Below are 17,746 nucleotides of genomic sequence, written 5' to 3'. Positions count from 1 at the left end.
CTTAAGTCGTACGTAGATTTACCAATGGTATCATGTAGTCTGAGACGGTGAATATCATTTCACCAATTCAATATTCAAAATATAGCCATGGTTATAGTATCAAATGAACTTTATAAAGCTGATCAACAGCTAATAGCTCATTATTTCATTTCAGAACATCTCTGCACCTCATTATAGCAGATTGGCTCTGTGGCGCAATGGATAGCGCATTGGACTTCTAGGTGAATGTAAAATAGATATTCAAAGGTTGTGGGTTCGAATCCCACCAGAGTCAGTTTTATCCCTGTTATCCTGTTATCCCAAGTACCAACTCATTATTATATTCTCTGTATTTAGTACTAATACCGGCAACCATCTTAACCCCTTGCGTGCTGATGACGAAACCGTTCCGTCATGACTCCGCCCGCGCAAGGCGGAGTCAGCACAGGCGGAAAATACGCCCCGCACGCAAGGGGTTAAAAAACGTAGTGATAGTTGGGACACTTCCTAATGTTGATAATGTCATTTTGTGGGGTGCTGCCTCAGAGCCTGGATAGCTCAGTCGGTAGAGCATCAGACTTTTAATCTGAGGGCCCAGGGTTCAAGTCCCTGTTCAGGCGGCTTGGTTAAAGAAAATGTATATCAATTGCATACTCTTTTCAGGATCCAATGAATGGGAATTCCAATTACAGATGGTTCAAAAAAGTCTTGATCGAGTCCTTACATACCCATCTGTGCTCTACTTTCTTTGACAAGGGTTAAGAAGACTTACCCAAACTGTATCATGTAGTTTGACATGTTGATTATCTTTTATCCAATTCAATGTTCAAAATGTAAGCTAGTGTCGGATTAATTTGATAAAGTTGGTCAACAACTTATAGGTCATCTTTTTATTTGTGAATCTCTGATCACCTTGTTGAATCAGGTCGGATCTCTGGTGCAATGGATTGCGGCTTGGAGTCCTAGGCGAATGTAGCAAAAGCATTCAAACGCTAAGGGTTCGAACACCAACTGGGTCAATTTTATCCCTCCTCTATTTTATAACTAATTGAAACAGTAACCAGCAATCCTGCTTCTCCATCACCAGAAACATTTACCAAAATGGCAGTGAAAGAAAGTCTACTTAAACAGAGACTGTTTGCTTTGAAAATGTTGCATAGTCTATGCCCAAGAGGAAATTCCCAATGATACTGCTGAAAATGTAATTTAGGAGTTAGTAATAGTATTTGGCCCTTTATTAATTTCACAGTGTCATTTTAAACACGTGATTTCTATGTCATCCGAAAATGAGATAGTACAAATTTCCGGAGTTATAATGGATTACGTGTGCTGCTGAAATTTCAAATGCTTAAAATATCAATTCATTATTAAACTCTAGAATATTGATTGCTAATATATGTAATTATATAAATATACAAAGTGTAGGTCAGTGTACGTCCACATTTGTTTAGCTGATTTTAAGGTAGAGTATAGCAGAGCCTGGATAGCTCAGTCGGTAGAGCATCAGACTTTTAATCTGAGGGTCCAGGGTTCAAGTCCCTGTTCAGGTGGTTGTTTCCTTTAAAGAAAAAGTACTCTAATTGTATGCTCTTTTTGTGGACCCCTGCATGACGAATAAGATATTCCATTACTAAAATTGCAAAAACGTCTTTCATGGAGTTGTGAAATACACATCTGTCTCACATATTATGTGCCATTTGACTAAACTTAAGTCGTACGTAGATTTACCAATGGTATCATGTAGTCTGAGACGGTGAATATCATTTCACCAATTCAATATTCAAAATATAGCCATGGTTATAGTATCAAATGAACTTTATAAAGCTGATCAACAGCTAATAGCTCATTATTTCATTTCAGAACATCTCTGCACCTCATTATAGCAGATTGGCTCTGTGGCGCAATGGATAGCGCATTGGACTTCTAGGTGAATGTAAAAAAGATATTCAAAGGTTGTGGGTTCGAATCCCACCAGAGTCAGTTTTATCCCTGTTATCCTGTTATCCCAAGTACCAATTCATTATTGTATTCTCTGTATTTAGTACTAATACCGGCAACCATCTTAACCCCTTGCGTGCTGATAACAGAACGGTTCCGTCATCAGCTACGGGTGAGCTGTGCTGATGACGAAACCGTTCCGTCATGACTCCGCCCGCGCAAGGCGTAGTCAGCACAGGCGGAAAATACGCCCCGCACTCAAGGGGTTAAAAAACGTAGTGATAGTTGGGACACTTCCTAATGTTGATAATGTCATTTTGTGGGGTGCTGCCTCAGAGCCTGGATAGCTCAGTCGGTAGAGCATCAGACTTTTAATCTGAGGGCCCAGGGTTCAAGTCCCTGTTCAGGCGGCTTGGTTAAAGAAAATGTATATCAATTGCATACTCTTTTCAGGATCCAATGAATGGGAATTCCAATTACAGATGGTTCAAAAAAGTCTTGATCGAGTCCTTACATACCCATCTGTGCTCTACTTTCTTTGACAAGGGTTAAGAAGACTTACCCAAACTGTATCATGTAGTTTGACATGTTGATTATCTTTTATCCAATTCAATGTTCAAAATGTAAGCTAGTGTCGGATTAATTTGATAAAGTTGGTCAACAACTTATAGGTCATCTTTTTATTTGTGAATCTCTGATCACCTTGTTGAATCAGGTCGGATCTCTGGTGCAATGGATTGCGGCTTGGAGTCCTAGGCGAATGTAGCAAAAGCATTCAAACGCTAAGGGTTCGAACACCAACTGGGTCAATTTTATCCCTCCTCTATTTTATAACTAATTGAAACAGTAACCAGCAATCCTGCTTCTCCATCACCAGAAACATTTACCAAAATGGCAGTGAAAGAAAGTCTACTTAAACAGAGACTGTTTGCTTTGAAAATGTTGCATAGTCTATGCCCAAGAGGAAATTCCCAATGATACTGCTGAAAATGTAATTTAGGAGTTAGTAATAGTATTTGGCCCTTTATTAATTTCACTGTGTCATTTTAAACACGTGATTTCTATGTCATCCGAAAATGAGATAGTACAAATTTCCGGAGTTATAATGGATTACGTGTGCTGCTGAAATTTCAAATGCTTATAATATCAATTCAGTATTAAACTCTAGAATATTGATTGCTAATATATGTAATTATATAAATATACAAAGTGTAGGTCAGTGTACGTCCACATTTGTTTAGCTGATTTTAAGGTAGAGTATAGCAGAGCCTGGATAGCTCAGTCGGTAGAGCATCAGACTTTTAATCTGAGGGTCCAGGGTTCAAGTCCCTGTTCAGGCGGTTGTTTCCTTTAAAGAAAAAGTACTCTAATTGTATGCTCTTTTTGTGGACCCCTGCATGACGAATAAGATATTCCATTACTAAAATTGCAAAAACGTCTTTCATGGAGTTGTGAAATACACATCTGTCTCACATATTATGTGCCATTTGACTAAACTTAAGTCGTACGTAGATTTACCAATGGTATCATGTAGTCTGAGACGGTGAATATCATTTCACCAATTCAATATTCAAAATATAGCCATGGTTATAGTATCAAATGAACTTTATAAAGCTGATCAACAGCTAATAGCTCATTATTTCATTTCAGAACATCTCTGCACCTCATTATAGCAGATTGGCTCTGTGGCGCAATGGATAGCGCATTGGACTTCTAGGTGAATGTAAAATAGATATTCAAAGGTTGTGGGTTCGAATCCCACCAGAGTCAGTTTTATCCCTGTTATCCTGTTATCCCAAGTACCAACTCATTATTATATTCTCTGTATTTAGTACTAATACCGGCAACCATCTTAACCCCTTGCGTGCTGATGACGAAACCGTTCCGTCATGACTCCGCCCGCGCAAGGCGGAGTCAGCACAGGCGGAAAATACGCCCCGCACGCAAGGGGTTAAAAAACGTAGTGATAGTTGGGACACTTCCTAATGTTGATAATGTCATTTTGTGGGGTGCTGCCTCAGAGCCTGGATAGCTCAGTCGGTAGAGCATCAGACTTTTAATCTGAGGGCCCAGGGTTCAAGTCCCTGTTCAGGCGGCTTGGTTAAAGAAAATGTATATCAATTGCATACTCTTTTCAGGATCCAATGAATGGGAATTCCAATTACAGATGGTTCAAAAAAGTCTTGATCGAGTCCTTACATACCCATCTGTGCTCTACTTTCTTTGACAAGGGTTAAGAAGACTTACCCAAACTGTATCATGTAGTTTGACATGTTGATTATCTTTTATCCAATTCAATGTTCAAAATGTAAGCTAGTGTCGGATTAATTTGATAAAGTTGGTCAACAACTTATAGGTCATCTTTTTATTTGTGAATCTCTGATCACCTTGTTGAATCAGGTCGGATCTCTGGTGCAATGGATTGCGGCTTGGAGTCCTAGGCGAATGTAGCAAAAGCATTCAAACGCTAAGGGTTCGAACACCAACTGGGTCAATTTTATCCCTCCTCTATTTTATAACTAATTGAAACAGTAACCAGCAATCCTGCTTCTCCATCACCAGAAACATTTACCAAAATGGCAGTGAAAGAAAGTCTACTTAAACAGAGACTGTTTGCTTTGAAAATGTTGCATAGTCTATGCCCAAGAGGAAATTCCCAATGATACTGCTGAAAATGTAATTTAGGAGTTAGTAATAGTATTTGGCCCTTTATTAATTTCACAGTGTCATTTTAAACACGTGATTTCTATGTCATCCGAAAATGAGATAGTACAAATTTCCGGAGTTATAATGGATTACGTGTGCTGCTGAAATTTCAAATGCTTAAAATATCAATTCATTATTAAACTCTAGAATATTGATTGCTAATATATGTAATTATATAAATATACAAAGTGTAGGTCAGTGTACGTCCACATTTGTTTAGCTGATTTTAAGGTAGAGTATAGCAGAGCCTGGATAGCTCAGTCGGTAGAGCATCAGACTTTTAATCTGAGGGTCCAGGGTTCAAGTCCCTGTTCAGGCGGTTGTTTCCTTTAAAGAAAAAGTACTCTAATTGTATGCTCTTTTTGTGGACCCCTGCATGACGAATAAGATATTCCATTACTAAAATTGCAAAAACGTCTTTCATGGAGTTGTGAAATACACATCTGTCTCACATATTATGTGCCATTTGACTAAACTTAAGTCGTACGTAGATTTACCAATGGTATCATGTAGTCTGAGACGGTGAATATCATTTCACCAATTCAATATTCAAAATATAGCCATGGTTATAGTATCAAATGAACTTTATAAAGCTGATCAACAGCTAATAGCTCATTATTTCATTTCAGAACATCTCTGCACCTCATTATAGCAGATTGGCTCTGTGGCGCAATGGATAGCGCATTGGACTTCTAGGTGAATGTAAAATAGATATTCAAAGGTTGTGGGTTCGAATCCCACCAGAGTCAGTTTTATCCCTGTTATCCTGTTATCCCAAGTACCAACTCATTATTATATTCTCTGTATTTAGTACTAATACCGGCAACCATCTTAACCCCTTGCGTGCTGATGACGAAACCGTTCCGTCATGACTCCGCCCGCGCAAGGCGGAGTCAGCACAGGCGGAAAATACGCCCCGCACGCAAGGGGTTAAAAAACGTAGTGATAGTTGGGACACTTCCTAATGTTGATAATGTCATTTTGTGGGGTGCTGCCTCAGAGCCTGGATAGCTCAGTCGGTAGAGCATCAGACTTTTAATCTGAGGGCCCAGGGTTCAAGTCCCTGTTCAGGCGGCTTGGTTAAAGAAAATGTATATCAATTGCATACTCTTTTCAGGATCCAATGAATGGGAATTCCAATTACAGATGGTTCAAAAAAGTCTTGATCGAGTCCTTACATACCCATCTGTGCTCTACTTTCTTTGACAAGGGTTAAGAAGACTTACCCAAACTGTATCATGTAGTTTGACATGTTGATTATCTTTTATCCAATTCAATGTTCAAAATGTAAGCTAGTGTCGGATTAATTTGATAAAGTTGGTCAACAACTTATAGGTCATCTTTTTATTTGTGAATCTCTGATCACCTTGTTGAATCAGGTCGGATCTCTGGTGCAATGGATTGCGGCTTGGAGTCCTAGGCGAATGTAGCAAAAGCATTCAAACGCTAAGGGTTCGAACACCAACTGGGTCAATTTTATCCCTCCTCTATTTTATAACTAATTGAAACAGTAACCAGCAATCCTGCTTCTCCATCACCAGAAACATTTACCAAAATGGCAGTGAAAGAAAGTCTACTTAAACAGAGACTGTTTGCTTTGAAAATGTTGCATAGTCTATGCCCAAGAGGAAATTCCCAATGATACTGCTGAAAATGTAATTTAGGAGTTAGTAATAGTATTTGGCCCTTTATTAATTTCACAGTGTCATTTTAAACACGTGATTTCTATGTCATCCGAAAATGAGATAGTACAAATTTCCGGAGTTATAATGGATTACGTGTGCTGCTGAAATTTCAAATGCTTAAAATATCAATTCATTATTAAACTCTAGAATATTGATTGCTAATATATGTAATTATATAAATATACAAAGTGTAGGTCAGTGTACGTCCACATTTGTTTAGCTGATTTTAAGGTAGAGTATAGCAGAGCCTGGATAGCTCAGTCGGTAGAGCATCAGACTTTTAATCTGAGGGTCCAGGGTTCAAGTCCCTGTTCAGGTGGTTGTTTCCTTTAAAGAAAAAGTACTCTAATTGTATGCTCTTTTTGTGGACCCCTGCATGACGAATAAGATATTCCATTACTAAAATTGCAAAAACGTCTTTCATGGAGTTGTGAAATACACATCTGTCTCACATATTATGTGCCATTTGACTAAACTTAAGTCGTACGTAGATTTACCAATGGTATCATGTAGTCTGAGACGGTGAATATCATTTCACCAATTCAATATTCAAAATATAGCCATGGTTATAGTATCAAATGAACTTTATAAAGCTGATCAACAGCTAATAGCTCATTATTTCATTTCAGAACATCTCTGCACCTCATTATAGCAGATTGGCTCTGTGGCGCAATGGATAGCGCATTGGACTTCTAGGTGAATGTAAAAAAGATATTCAAAGGTTGTGGGTTCGAATCCCACCAGAGTCAGTTTTATCCCTGTTATCCTGTTATCCCAAGTACCAATTCATTATTGTATTCTCTGTATTTAGTACTAATACCGGCAACCATCTTAACCCCTTGCGTGCTGATAACAGAACGGTTCCGTCATCAGCTACGGGTGAGCTGTGCTGATGACGAAACCGTTCCGTCATGACTCCGCCCGCGCAAGGCGTAGTCAGCACAGGCGGAAAATACGCCCCGCACTCAAGGGGTTAAAAAACGTAGTGATAGTTGGGACACTTCCTAATGTTGATAATGTCATTTTGTGGGGTGCTGCCTCAGAGCCTGGATAGCTCAGTCGGTAGAGCATCAGACTTTTAATCTGAGGGCCCAGGGTTCAAGTCCCTGTTCAGGCGGCTTGGTTAAAGAAAATGTATATCAATTGCATACTCTTTTCAGGATCCAATGAATGGGAATTCCAATTACAGATGGTTCAAAAAAGTCTTGATCGAGTCCTTACATACCCATCTGTGCTCTACTTTCTTTGACAAGGGTTAAGAAGACTTACCCAAACTGTATCATGTAGTTTGACATGTTGATTATCTTTTATCCAATTCAATGTTCAAAATGTAAGCTAGTGTCGGATTAATTTGATAAAGTTGGTCAACAACTTATAGGTCATCTTTTTATTTGTGAATCTCTGATCACCTTGTTGAATCAGGTCGGATCTCTGGTGCAATGGATTGCGGCTTGGAGTCCTAGGCGAATGTAGCAAAAGCATTCAAACGCTAAGGGTTCGAACACCAACTGGGTCAATTTTATCCCTCCTCTATTTTATAACTAATTGAAACAGTAACCAGCAATCCTGCTTCTCCATCACCAGAAACATTTACCAAAATGGCAGTGAAAGAAAGTCTACTTAAACAGAGACTGTTTGCTTTGAAAATGTTGCATAGTCTATGCCCAAGAGGAAATTCCCAATGATACTGCTGAAAATGTAATTTAGGAGTTAGTAATAGTATTTGGCCCTTTATTAATTTCACTGTGTCATTTTAAACACGTGATTTCTATGTCATCCGAAAATGAGATAGTACAAATTTCCGGAGTTATAATGGATTACGTGTGCTGCTGAAATTTCAAATGCTTATAATATCAATTCAGTATTAAACTCTAGAATATTGATTGCTAATATATGTAATTATATAAATATACAAAGTGTAGGTCAGTGTACGTCCACATTTGTTTAGCTGATTTTAAGGTAGAGTATAGCAGAGCCTGGATAGCTCAGTCGGTAGAGCATCAGACTTTTAATCTGAGGGTCCAGGGTTCAAGTCCCTGTTCAGGCGGTTGTTTCCTTTAAAGAAAAAGTACTCTAATTGTATGCTCTTTTTGTGGACCCCTGCATGACGAATAAGATATTCCATTACTAAAATTGCAAAAACGTCTTTCATGGAGTTGTGAAATACACATCTGTCTCACATATTATGTGCCATTTGACTAAACTTAAGTCGTACGTAGATTTACCAATGGTATCATGTAGTCTGAGACGGTGAATATCATTTCACCAATTCAATATTCAAAATATAGCCATGGTTATAGTATCAAATGAACTTTATAAAGCTGATCAACAGCTAATAGCTCATTATTTCATTTCAGAACATCTCTGCACCTCATTATAGCAGATTGGCTCTGTGGCGCAATGGATAGCGCATTGGACTTCTAGGTGAATGTAAAATAGATATTCAAAGGTTGTGGGTTCGAATCCCACCAGAGTCAGTTTTATCCCTGTTATCCTGTTATCCCAAGTACCAACTCATTATTATATTCTCTGTATTTAGTACTAATACCGGCAACCATCTTAACCCCTTGCGTGCTGATGACGAAACCGTTCCGTCATGACTCCGCCCGCGCAAGGCGGAGTCAGCACAGGCGGAAAATACGCCCCGCACGCAAGGGGTTAAAAAACGTAGTGATAGTTGGGACACTTCCTAATGTTGATAATGTCATTTTGTGGGGTGCTGCCTCAGAGCCTGGATAGCTCAGTCGGTAGAGCATCAGACTTTTAATCTGAGGGCCCAGGGTTCAAGTCCCTGTTCAGGCGGCTTGGTTAAAGAAAATGTATATCAATTGCATACTCTTTTCAGGATCCAATGAATGGGAATTCCAATTACAGATGGTTCAAAAAAGTCTTGATCGAGTCCTTACATACCCATCTGTGCTCTACTTTCTTTGACAAGGGTTAAGAAGACTTACCCAAACTGTATCATGTAGTTTGACATGTTGATTATCTTTTATCCAATTCAATGTTCAAAATGTAAGCTAGTGTCGGATTAATTTGATAAAGTTGGTCAACAACTTATAGGTCATCTTTTTATTTGTGAATCTCTGATCACCTTGTTGAATCAGGTCGGATATCTGGTGCAATGGATTGCGGCTTGGAGTCCTAGGCGAATGTAGCAAAAGCATTCAAACGCTAAGGGTTCGAACACCAACTGGGTCAATTTTATCCCTCCTCTATTTTATAACTAATTGAAACAGTAACCAGCAATCCTGCTTCTCCATCACCAGAAACATTTACCAAAATGGCAGTGAAAGAAAGTCTACTTAAACAGAGACTGTTTGCTTTGAAAATGTTGCATAGTCTATGCCCAAGAGGAAATTCCCAATGATACTGCTGAAAATGTAATTTAGGAGTTAGTAATAGTATTTGGCCCTTTATTAATTTCACAGTGTCATTTTAAACACGTGATTTCTATGTCATCCGAAAATGAGATAGTACAAATTTCCGGAGTTATAATGGATTACGTGTGCTGCTGAAATTTCAAATGCTTAAAATATCAATTCATTATTAAACTCTAGAATATTGATTGCTAATATATGTAATTATATAAATATACAAAGTGTAGGTCAGTGTACGTCCACATTTGTTTAGCTGATTTTAAGGTAGAGTATAGCAGAGCCTGGATAGCTCAGTCGGTAGAGCATCAGACTTTTAATCTGAGGGTCCAGGGTTCAAGTCCCTGTTCAGGTGGTTGTTTCCTTTAAAGAAAAAGTACTCTAATTGTATGCTCTTTTTGTGGACCCCTGCATGACGAATAAGATATTCCATTACTAAAATTGCAAAAACGTCTTTCATGGAGTTGTGAAATACACATCTGTCTCACATATTATGTGCCATTTGACTAAACTTAAGTCGTACGTAGATTTACCAATGGTATCATGTAGTCTGAGACGGTGAATATCATTTCACCAATTCAATATTCAAAATATAGCCATGGTTATAGTATCAAATGAACTTTATAAAGCTGATCAACAGCTAATAGCTCATTATTTCATTTCAGAACATCTCTGCACCTCATTATAGCAGATTGGCTCTGTGGCGCAATGGATAGCGCATTGGACTTCTAGGTGAATGTAAAATAGATATTCAAAGGTTGTGGGTTCGAATCCCACCAGAGTCAGTTTTATCCCTGTTATCCTGTTATCCCAAGTACCAACTCATTATTATATTCTCTGTATTTAGTACTAATACCGGCAACCATCTTAACCCCTTGCGTGCTGATGACGAAACCGTTCCGTCATGACTCCGCCCGCGCAAGGCGGAGTCAGCACAGGCGGAAAATACGCCCCGCACGCAAGGGGTTAAAAAACGTAGTGATAGTTGGGACACTTCCTAATGTTGATAATGTCATTTTGTGGGGTGCTGCCTCAGAGCCTGGATAGCTCAGTCGGTAGAGCATCAGACTTTTAATCTGAGGGCCCAGGGTTCAAGTCCCTGTTCAGGCGGCTTGGTTAAAGAAAATGTATATCAATTGCATACTCTTTTCAGGATCCAATGAATGGGAATTCCAATTACAGATGGTTCAAAAAAGTCTTGATCGAGTCCTTACATACCCATCTGTGCTCTACTTTCTTTGACAAGGGTTAAGAAGACTTACCCAAACTGTATCATGTAGTTTGACATGTTGATTATCTTTTATCCAATTCAATGTTCAAAATGTAAGCTAGTGTCGGATTAATTTGATAAAGTTGGTCAACAACTTATAGGTCATCTTTTTATTTGTGAATCTCTGATCACCTTGTTGAATCAGGTCGGATCTCTGGTGCAATGGATTGCGGCTTGGAGTCCTAGGCGAATGTAGCAAAAGCATTCAAACGCTAAGGGTTCGAACACCAACTGGGTCAATTTTATCCCTCCTCTATTTTATAACTAATTGAAACAGTAACCAGCAATCCTGCTTCTCCATCACCAGAAACATTTACCAAAATGGCAGTGAAAGAAAGTCTACTTAAACAGAGACTGTTTGCTTTGAAAATGTTGCATAGTCTATGCCCAAGAGGAAATTCCCAATGATACTGCTGAAAATGTAATTTAGGAGTTAGTAATAGTATTTGGCCCTTTATTAATTTCACAGTGTCATTTTAAACACGTGATTTCTATGTCATCCGAAAATGAGATAGTACAAATTTCCGGAGTTATAATGGATTACGTGTGCTGCTGAAATTTCAAATGCTTAAAATATCAATTCATTATTAAACTCTAGAATATTGATTGCTAATATATGTAATTATATAAATATACAAAGTGTAGGTCAGTGTACGTCCACATTTGTTTAGCTGATTTTAAGGTAGAGTATAGCAGAGCCTGGATAGCTCAGTCGGTAGAGCATCAGACTTTTAATCTGAGGGTCCAGGGTTCAAGTCCCTGTTCAGGCGGTTGTTTCCTTTAAAGAAAAAGTACTCTAATTGTATGCTCTTTTTGTGGACCCCTGCATGACGAATAAGATATTCCATTACTAAAATTGCAAAAACGTCTTTCATGGAGTTGTGAAATACACATCTGTCTCACATATTATGTGCCATTTGACTAAACTTAAGTCGTACGTAGATTTACCAATGGTATCATGTAGTCTGAGACGGTGAATATCATTTCACCAATTCAATATTCAAAATATAGCCATGGTTATAGTATCAAATGAACTTTATAAAGCTGATCAACAGCTAATAGCTCATTATTTCATTTCAGAACATCTCTGCACCTCATTATAGCAGATTGGCTCTGTGGCGCAATGGATAGCGCATTGGACTTCTAGGTGAATGTAAAATAGATATTCAAAGGTTGTGGGTTCGAATCCCACCAGAGTCAGTTTTATCCCTGTTATCCTGTTATCCCAAGTACCAACTCATTATTATATTCTCTGTATTTAGTACTAATACCGGCAACCATCTTAACCCCTTGCGTGCTGATGACGAAACCGTTCCGTCATGACTCCGCCCGCGCAAGGCGGAGTCAGCACAGGCGGAAAATACGCCCCGCACGCAAGGGGTTAAAAAACGTAGTGATAGTTGGGACACTTCCTAATGTTGATAATGTCATTTTGTGGGGTGCTGCCTCAGAGCCTGGATAGCTCAGTCGGTAGAGCATCAGACTTTTAATCTGAGGGCCCAGGGTTCAAGTCCCTGTTCAGGCGGCTTGGTTAAAGAAAATGTATATCAATTGCATACTCTTTTCAGGATCCAATGAATGGGAATTCCAATTACAGATGGTTCAAAAAAGTCTTGATCGAGTCCTTACATACCCATCTGTGCTCTACTTTCTTTGACAAGGGTTAAGAAGACTTACCCAAACTGTATCATGTAGTTTGACATGTTGATTATCTTTTATCCAATTCAATGTTCAAAATGTAAGCTAGTGTCGGATTAATTTGATAAAGTTGGTCAACAACTTATAGGTCATCTTTTTATTTGTGAATCTCTGATCACCTTGTTGAATCAGGTCGGATCTCTGGTGCAATGGATTGCGGCTTGGAGTCCTAGGCGAATGTAGCAAAAGCATTCAAACGCTAAGGGTTCGAACACCAACTGGGTCAATTTTATCCCTCCTCTATTTTATAACTAATTGAAACAGTAACCAGCAATCCTGCTTCTCCATCACCAGAAACATTTACCAAAATGGCAGTGAAAGAAAGTCTACTTAAACAGAGACTGTTTGCTTTGAAAATGTTGCATAGTCTATGCCCAAGAGGAAATTCCCAATGATACTGCTGAAAATGTAATTTAGGAGTTAGTAATAGTATTTGGCCCTTTATTAATTTCACAGTGTCATTTTAAACACGTGATTTCTATGTCATCCGAAAATGAGATAGTACAAATTTCCGGAGTTATAATGGATTACGTGTGCTGCTGAAATTTCAAATGCTTAAAATATCAATTCATTATTAAACTCTAGAATATTGATTGCTAATATATGTAATTATATAAATATACAAAGTGTAGGTCAGTGTACGTCCACATTTGTTTAGCTGATTTTAAGGTAGAGTATAGCAGAGCCTGGATAGCTCAGTCGGTAGAGCATCAGACTTTTAATCTGAGGGTCCAGGGTTCAAGTCCCTGTTCAGGTGGTTGTTTCCTTTAAAGAAAAAGTACTCTAATTGTATGCTCTTTTTGTGGACCCCTGCATGACGAATAAGATATTCCATTACTAAAATTGCAAAAACGTCTTTCATGGAGTTGTGAAATACACATCTGTCTCACATATTATGTGCCATTTGACTAAACTTAAGTCGTACGTAGATTTACCAATGGTATCATGTAGTCTGAGACGGTGAATATCATTTCACCAATTCAATATTCAAAATATAGCCATGGTTATAGTATCAAATGAACTTTATAAAGCTGATCAACAGCTAATAGCTCATTATTTCATTTCAGAACATCTCTGCACCTCATTATAGCAGATTGGCTCTGTGGCGCAATGGATAGCGCATTGGACTTCTAGGTGAATGTAAAAAAGATATTCAAAGGTTGTGGGTTCGAATCCCACCAGAGTCAGTTTTATCCCTGTTATCCTGTTATCCCAAGTACCAATTCATTATTGTATTCTCTGTATTTAGTACTAATACCGGCAACCATCTTAACCCCTTGCGTGCTGATAACAGAACGGTTCCGTCATCAGCTACGGGTGAGCTGTGCTGATGACGAAACCGTTCCGTCATGACTCCGCCCGCGCAAGGCGTAGTCAGCACAGGCGGAAAATACGCCCCGCACTCAAGGGGTTAAAAAACGTAGTGATAGTTGGGACACTTCCTAATGTTGATAATGTCATTTTGTGGGGTGCTGCCTCAGAGCCTGGATAGCTCAGTCGGTAGAGCATCAGACTTTTAATCTGAGGGCCCAGGGTTCAAGTCCCTGTTCAGGCGGCTTGGTTAAAGAAAATGTATATCAATTGCATACTCTTTTCAGGATCCAATGAATGGGAATTCCAATTACAGATGGTTCAAAAAAGTCTTGATCGAGTCCTTACATACCCATCTGTGCTCTACTTTCTTTGACAAGGGTTAAGAAGACTTACCCAAACTGTATCATGTAGTTTGACATGTTGATTATCTTTTATCCAATTCAATGTTCAAAATGTAAGCTAGTGTCGGATTAATTTGATAAAGTTGGTCAACAACTTATAGGTCATCTTTTTATTTGTGAATCTCTGATCACCTTGTTGAATCAGGTCGGATCTCTGGTGCAATGGATTGCGGCTTGGAGTCCTAGGCGAATGTAGCAAAAGCATTCAAACGCTAAGGGTTCGAACACCAACTGGGTCAATTTTATCCCTCCTCTATTTTATAACTAATTGAAACAGTAACCAGCAATCCTGCTTCTCCATCACCAGAAACATTTACCAAAATGGCAGTGAAAGAAAGTCTACTTAAACAGAGACTGTTTGCTTTGAAAATGTTGCATAGTCTATGCCCAAGAGGAAATTCCCAATGATACTGCTGAAAATGTAATTTAGGAGTTAGTAATAGTATTTGGCCCTTTATTAATTTCACTGTGTCATTTTAAACACGTGATTTCTATGTCATCCGAAAATGAGATAGTACAAATTTCCGGAGTTATAATGGATTACGTGTGCTGCTGAAATTTCAAATGCTTATAATATCAATTCAGTATTAAACTCTAGAATATTGATTGCTAATATATGTAATTATATAAATATACAAAGTGTAGGTCAGTGTACGTCCACATTTGTTTAGCTGATTTTAAGGTAGAGTATAGCAGAGCCTGGATAGCTCAGTCGGTAGAGCATCAGACTTTTAATCTGAGGGTCCAGGGTTCAAGTCCCTGTTCAGGCGGTTGTTTCCTTTAAAGAAAAAGTACTCTAATTGTATGCTCTTTTTGTGGACCCCTGCATGACGAATAAGATATTCCATTACTAAAATTGCAAAAACGTCTTTCATGGAGTTGTGAAATACACATCTGTCTCACATATTATGTGCCATTTGACTAAACTTAAGTCGTACGTAGATTTACCAATGGTATCATGTAGTCTGAGACGGTGAATATCATTTCACCAATTCAATATTCAAAATATAGCCATGGTTATAGTATCAAATGAACTTTATAAAGCTGATCAACAGCTAATAGCTCATTATTTCATTTCAGAACATCTCTGCACCTCATTATAGCAGATTGGCTCTGTGGCGCAATGGATAGCGCATTGGACTTCTAGGTGAATGTAAAATAGATATTCAAAGGTTGTGGGTTCGAATCCCACCAGAGTCAGTTTTATCCCTGTTATCCTGTTATCCCAAGTACCAACTCATTATTATATTCTCTGTATTTAGTACTAATACCGGCAACCATCTTAACCCCTTGCGTGCTGATGACGAAACCGTTCCGTCATGACTCCGCCCGCGCAAGGCGGAGTCAGCACAGGCGGAAAATACGCCCCGCACGCAAGGGGTTAAAAAACGTAGTGATAGTTGGGACACTTCCTAATGTTGATAATGTCATTTTGTGGGGTGCTGCCTCAGAGCCTGGATAGCTCAGTCGGTAGAGCATCAGACTTTTAATCTGAGGGCCCAGGGTTCAAGTCCCTGTTCAGGCGGCTTGGTTAAAGAAAATGTATATCAATTGCATACTCTTTTCAGGATCCAATGAATGGGAATTCCAATTACAGATGGTTCAAAAAAGTCTTGATCGAGTCCTTACATACCCATCTGTGCTCTACTTTCTTTGACAAGGGTTAAGAAGACTTACCCAAACTGTATCATGTAGTTTGACATGTTGATTATCTTTTATCCAATTCAATGTTCAAAATGTAAGCTAGTGTCGGATTAATTTGATAAAGTTGGTCAACAACTTATAGGTCATCTTTTTATTTGTGAATCTCTGATCACCTTGTTGAATCAGGTCGGATATCTGGTGCAATGGATTGCGGCTTGGAGTCCTAGGCGAATGTAGCAAAAGCATTCAAACGCTAAGGGTTCGAACACCAACTGGGTCAATTTTATCCCTCCTCTATTTTATAACTAATTGAAACAGTAACCAGCAATCCTGCTTCTCCATCACCAGAAACATTTACCAAAATGGCAGTGAAAGAAAGTCTACTTAAACAGAGACTGTTTGCTTTGAAAATGTTGCATAGTCTATGCCCAAGAGGAAATTCCCAATGATACTGCTGAAAATGTAATTTAGGAGTTAGTAATAGTATTTGGCCCTTTATTAATTTCACAGTGTCATTTTAAACACGTGATTTCTATGTCATCCGAAAATGAGATAGTACAAATTTCCGGAGTTATAATGGATTACGTGTGCTGCTGAAATTTCAAATGCTTAAAATATCAATTCATTATTAAACTCTAGAATATTGATTGCTAATATATGTAATTATATAAATATACAAAGTGTAGGTCAGTGTACGTCCACATTTGTTTAGCTGATTTTAAGGTAGAGTATAGCAGAGCCTGGATAGCTCAGTCGGTAGAGCATCAGACTTTTAATCTGAGGGTCCAGGGTTCAAGTCCCTGTTCAGGTGGTTGTTTCCTTTAAAGAAAAAGTACTCTAATTGTATGCTCTTTTTGTGGACCCCTGCATGACGAATAAGATATTCCATTACTAAAATTGCAAAAACGTCTTTCATGGAGTTGTGAAATACACATCTGTCTCACATATTATGTGCCATTTGACTAAACTTAAGTCGTACGTAGATTTACCAATGGTATCATGTAGTCTGAGACGGTGAATATCATTTCACCAATTCAATATTCAAAATATAGCCATGGTTATAGTATCAAATGAACTTTATAAAGCTGATCAACAGCTAATAGCTCATTATTTCATTTCAGAACATCTCTGCACCTCATTATAGCAGATTGGCTCTGTGGCGCAATGGATAGCGCATTGGACTTCTAGGTGAATGTAAAAAAGATATTCAAAGGTTGTGGGTTCGAATCCCACCAGAGTCAGTTTTATCCCTGTTATCCTGTTATCCCAAGTACCAATTCATTATTGTATTCTCTGTATTTAGTACTAATACCGGCAACCATCTTAACCCCTTGCGTGCTGATAACAGAACGGTTCCGTCATCAGCTACGGGTGAGCTGTGCTGATGACGAAACCGTTCCGTCATGACTCCGCCCGCGCAAGGCGTAGTCAGCACAGGCGGAAAATACGCCCCGCACTCAAGGGGTTAAAAAACGTAGTGATAGTTGGGACACTTCCTAATGTTGATAATGTCATTTTGTGGGGTGCTGCCTCAGAGCCTGGATAGCTCAGTCGGTAGAGCATCAGACTTTTAATCTGAGGGCCCAGGGTTCAAGTCCCTGTTCAGGCGGCTTGGTTAAAGAAAATGTATATCAATTGCATACTCTTTTCAGGATCCAATGAATGGGAATTCCAATTACAGATGGTTCAAAAAAGTCTTGATCGAGTCCTTACATACCCATCTGTGCTCTACTT

The 17,746-nt window shown here is 38.7% G+C and overlaps 11 non-coding genes across 11 annotated transcripts; all 11 read left to right on the top strand.

Moving 5' to 3' along the window:
• Positions 1-183: 183 nt before the first annotated feature.
• On the top strand, positions 184-274 carry TRNAR-UCU (transfer RNA arginine (anticodon UCU)). Its single transcript is given in 2 exon segments — positions 184-220; positions 239-274. It is a non-coding gene; the product is annotated as a tRNA-Arg (tRNA).
• A 1,594-nt stretch (positions 275-1,868) lies between these two features.
• TRNAR-UCU (transfer RNA arginine (anticodon UCU)) lies at positions 1,869-1,959 on the top strand. The gene is given in 2 exon segments: positions 1,869-1,905; positions 1,924-1,959. It is a non-coding gene; the product is annotated as a tRNA-Arg (tRNA).
• A 1,637-nt stretch (positions 1,960-3,596) lies between these two features.
• On the top strand, positions 3,597-3,687 carry TRNAR-UCU (transfer RNA arginine (anticodon UCU)). The gene is given in 2 exon segments: positions 3,597-3,633; positions 3,652-3,687. It is a non-coding gene; the product is annotated as a tRNA-Arg (tRNA).
• A 1,594-nt stretch (positions 3,688-5,281) lies between these two features.
• On the top strand, positions 5,282-5,372 carry TRNAR-UCU (transfer RNA arginine (anticodon UCU)). Its single transcript is given in 2 exon segments — positions 5,282-5,318; positions 5,337-5,372. It is a non-coding gene; the product is annotated as a tRNA-Arg (tRNA).
• Positions 5,373-6,966: 1,594 nt separating this feature from the next.
• TRNAR-UCU (transfer RNA arginine (anticodon UCU)) lies at positions 6,967-7,057 on the top strand. Its single transcript is given in 2 exon segments — positions 6,967-7,003; positions 7,022-7,057. It is a non-coding gene; the product is annotated as a tRNA-Arg (tRNA).
• A 1,637-nt stretch (positions 7,058-8,694) lies between these two features.
• On the top strand, positions 8,695-8,785 carry TRNAR-UCU (transfer RNA arginine (anticodon UCU)). Its single transcript is given in 2 exon segments — positions 8,695-8,731; positions 8,750-8,785. It is a non-coding gene; the product is annotated as a tRNA-Arg (tRNA).
• Positions 8,786-10,379: 1,594 nt separating this feature from the next.
• On the top strand, positions 10,380-10,470 carry TRNAR-UCU (transfer RNA arginine (anticodon UCU)). Its single transcript is given in 2 exon segments — positions 10,380-10,416; positions 10,435-10,470. It is a non-coding gene; the product is annotated as a tRNA-Arg (tRNA).
• Positions 10,471-12,064: 1,594 nt separating this feature from the next.
• Positions 12,065-12,155, top strand: TRNAR-UCU (transfer RNA arginine (anticodon UCU)). Its single transcript is given in 2 exon segments — positions 12,065-12,101; positions 12,120-12,155. It is a non-coding gene; the product is annotated as a tRNA-Arg (tRNA).
• Positions 12,156-13,749: 1,594 nt separating this feature from the next.
• On the top strand, positions 13,750-13,840 carry TRNAR-UCU (transfer RNA arginine (anticodon UCU)). Its single transcript is given in 2 exon segments — positions 13,750-13,786; positions 13,805-13,840. It is a non-coding gene; the product is annotated as a tRNA-Arg (tRNA).
• Positions 13,841-15,477: 1,637 nt separating this feature from the next.
• On the top strand, positions 15,478-15,568 carry TRNAR-UCU (transfer RNA arginine (anticodon UCU)). The gene is given in 2 exon segments: positions 15,478-15,514; positions 15,533-15,568. It is a non-coding gene; the product is annotated as a tRNA-Arg (tRNA).
• A 1,594-nt stretch (positions 15,569-17,162) lies between these two features.
• TRNAR-UCU (transfer RNA arginine (anticodon UCU)) lies at positions 17,163-17,253 on the top strand. The gene is given in 2 exon segments: positions 17,163-17,199; positions 17,218-17,253. It is a non-coding gene; the product is annotated as a tRNA-Arg (tRNA).
• The last annotated feature ends 493 nt before the right edge of the window (positions 17,254-17,746 follow it).

Source organism: Lissotriton vulgaris, chromosome 1_2 (genome assembly GCF_964263255.1).
Source record: "Lissotriton vulgaris chromosome 1_2, aLisVul1.2, whole genome shotgun sequence".
Taxonomy (NCBI): domain Eukaryota; kingdom Metazoa; phylum Chordata; class Amphibia; order Caudata; family Salamandridae; genus Lissotriton; species Lissotriton vulgaris.
The sequence above is the reverse complement of the archived record's forward strand: the minus strand, read 5'-3'. Positions and strand labels throughout refer to the sequence as shown.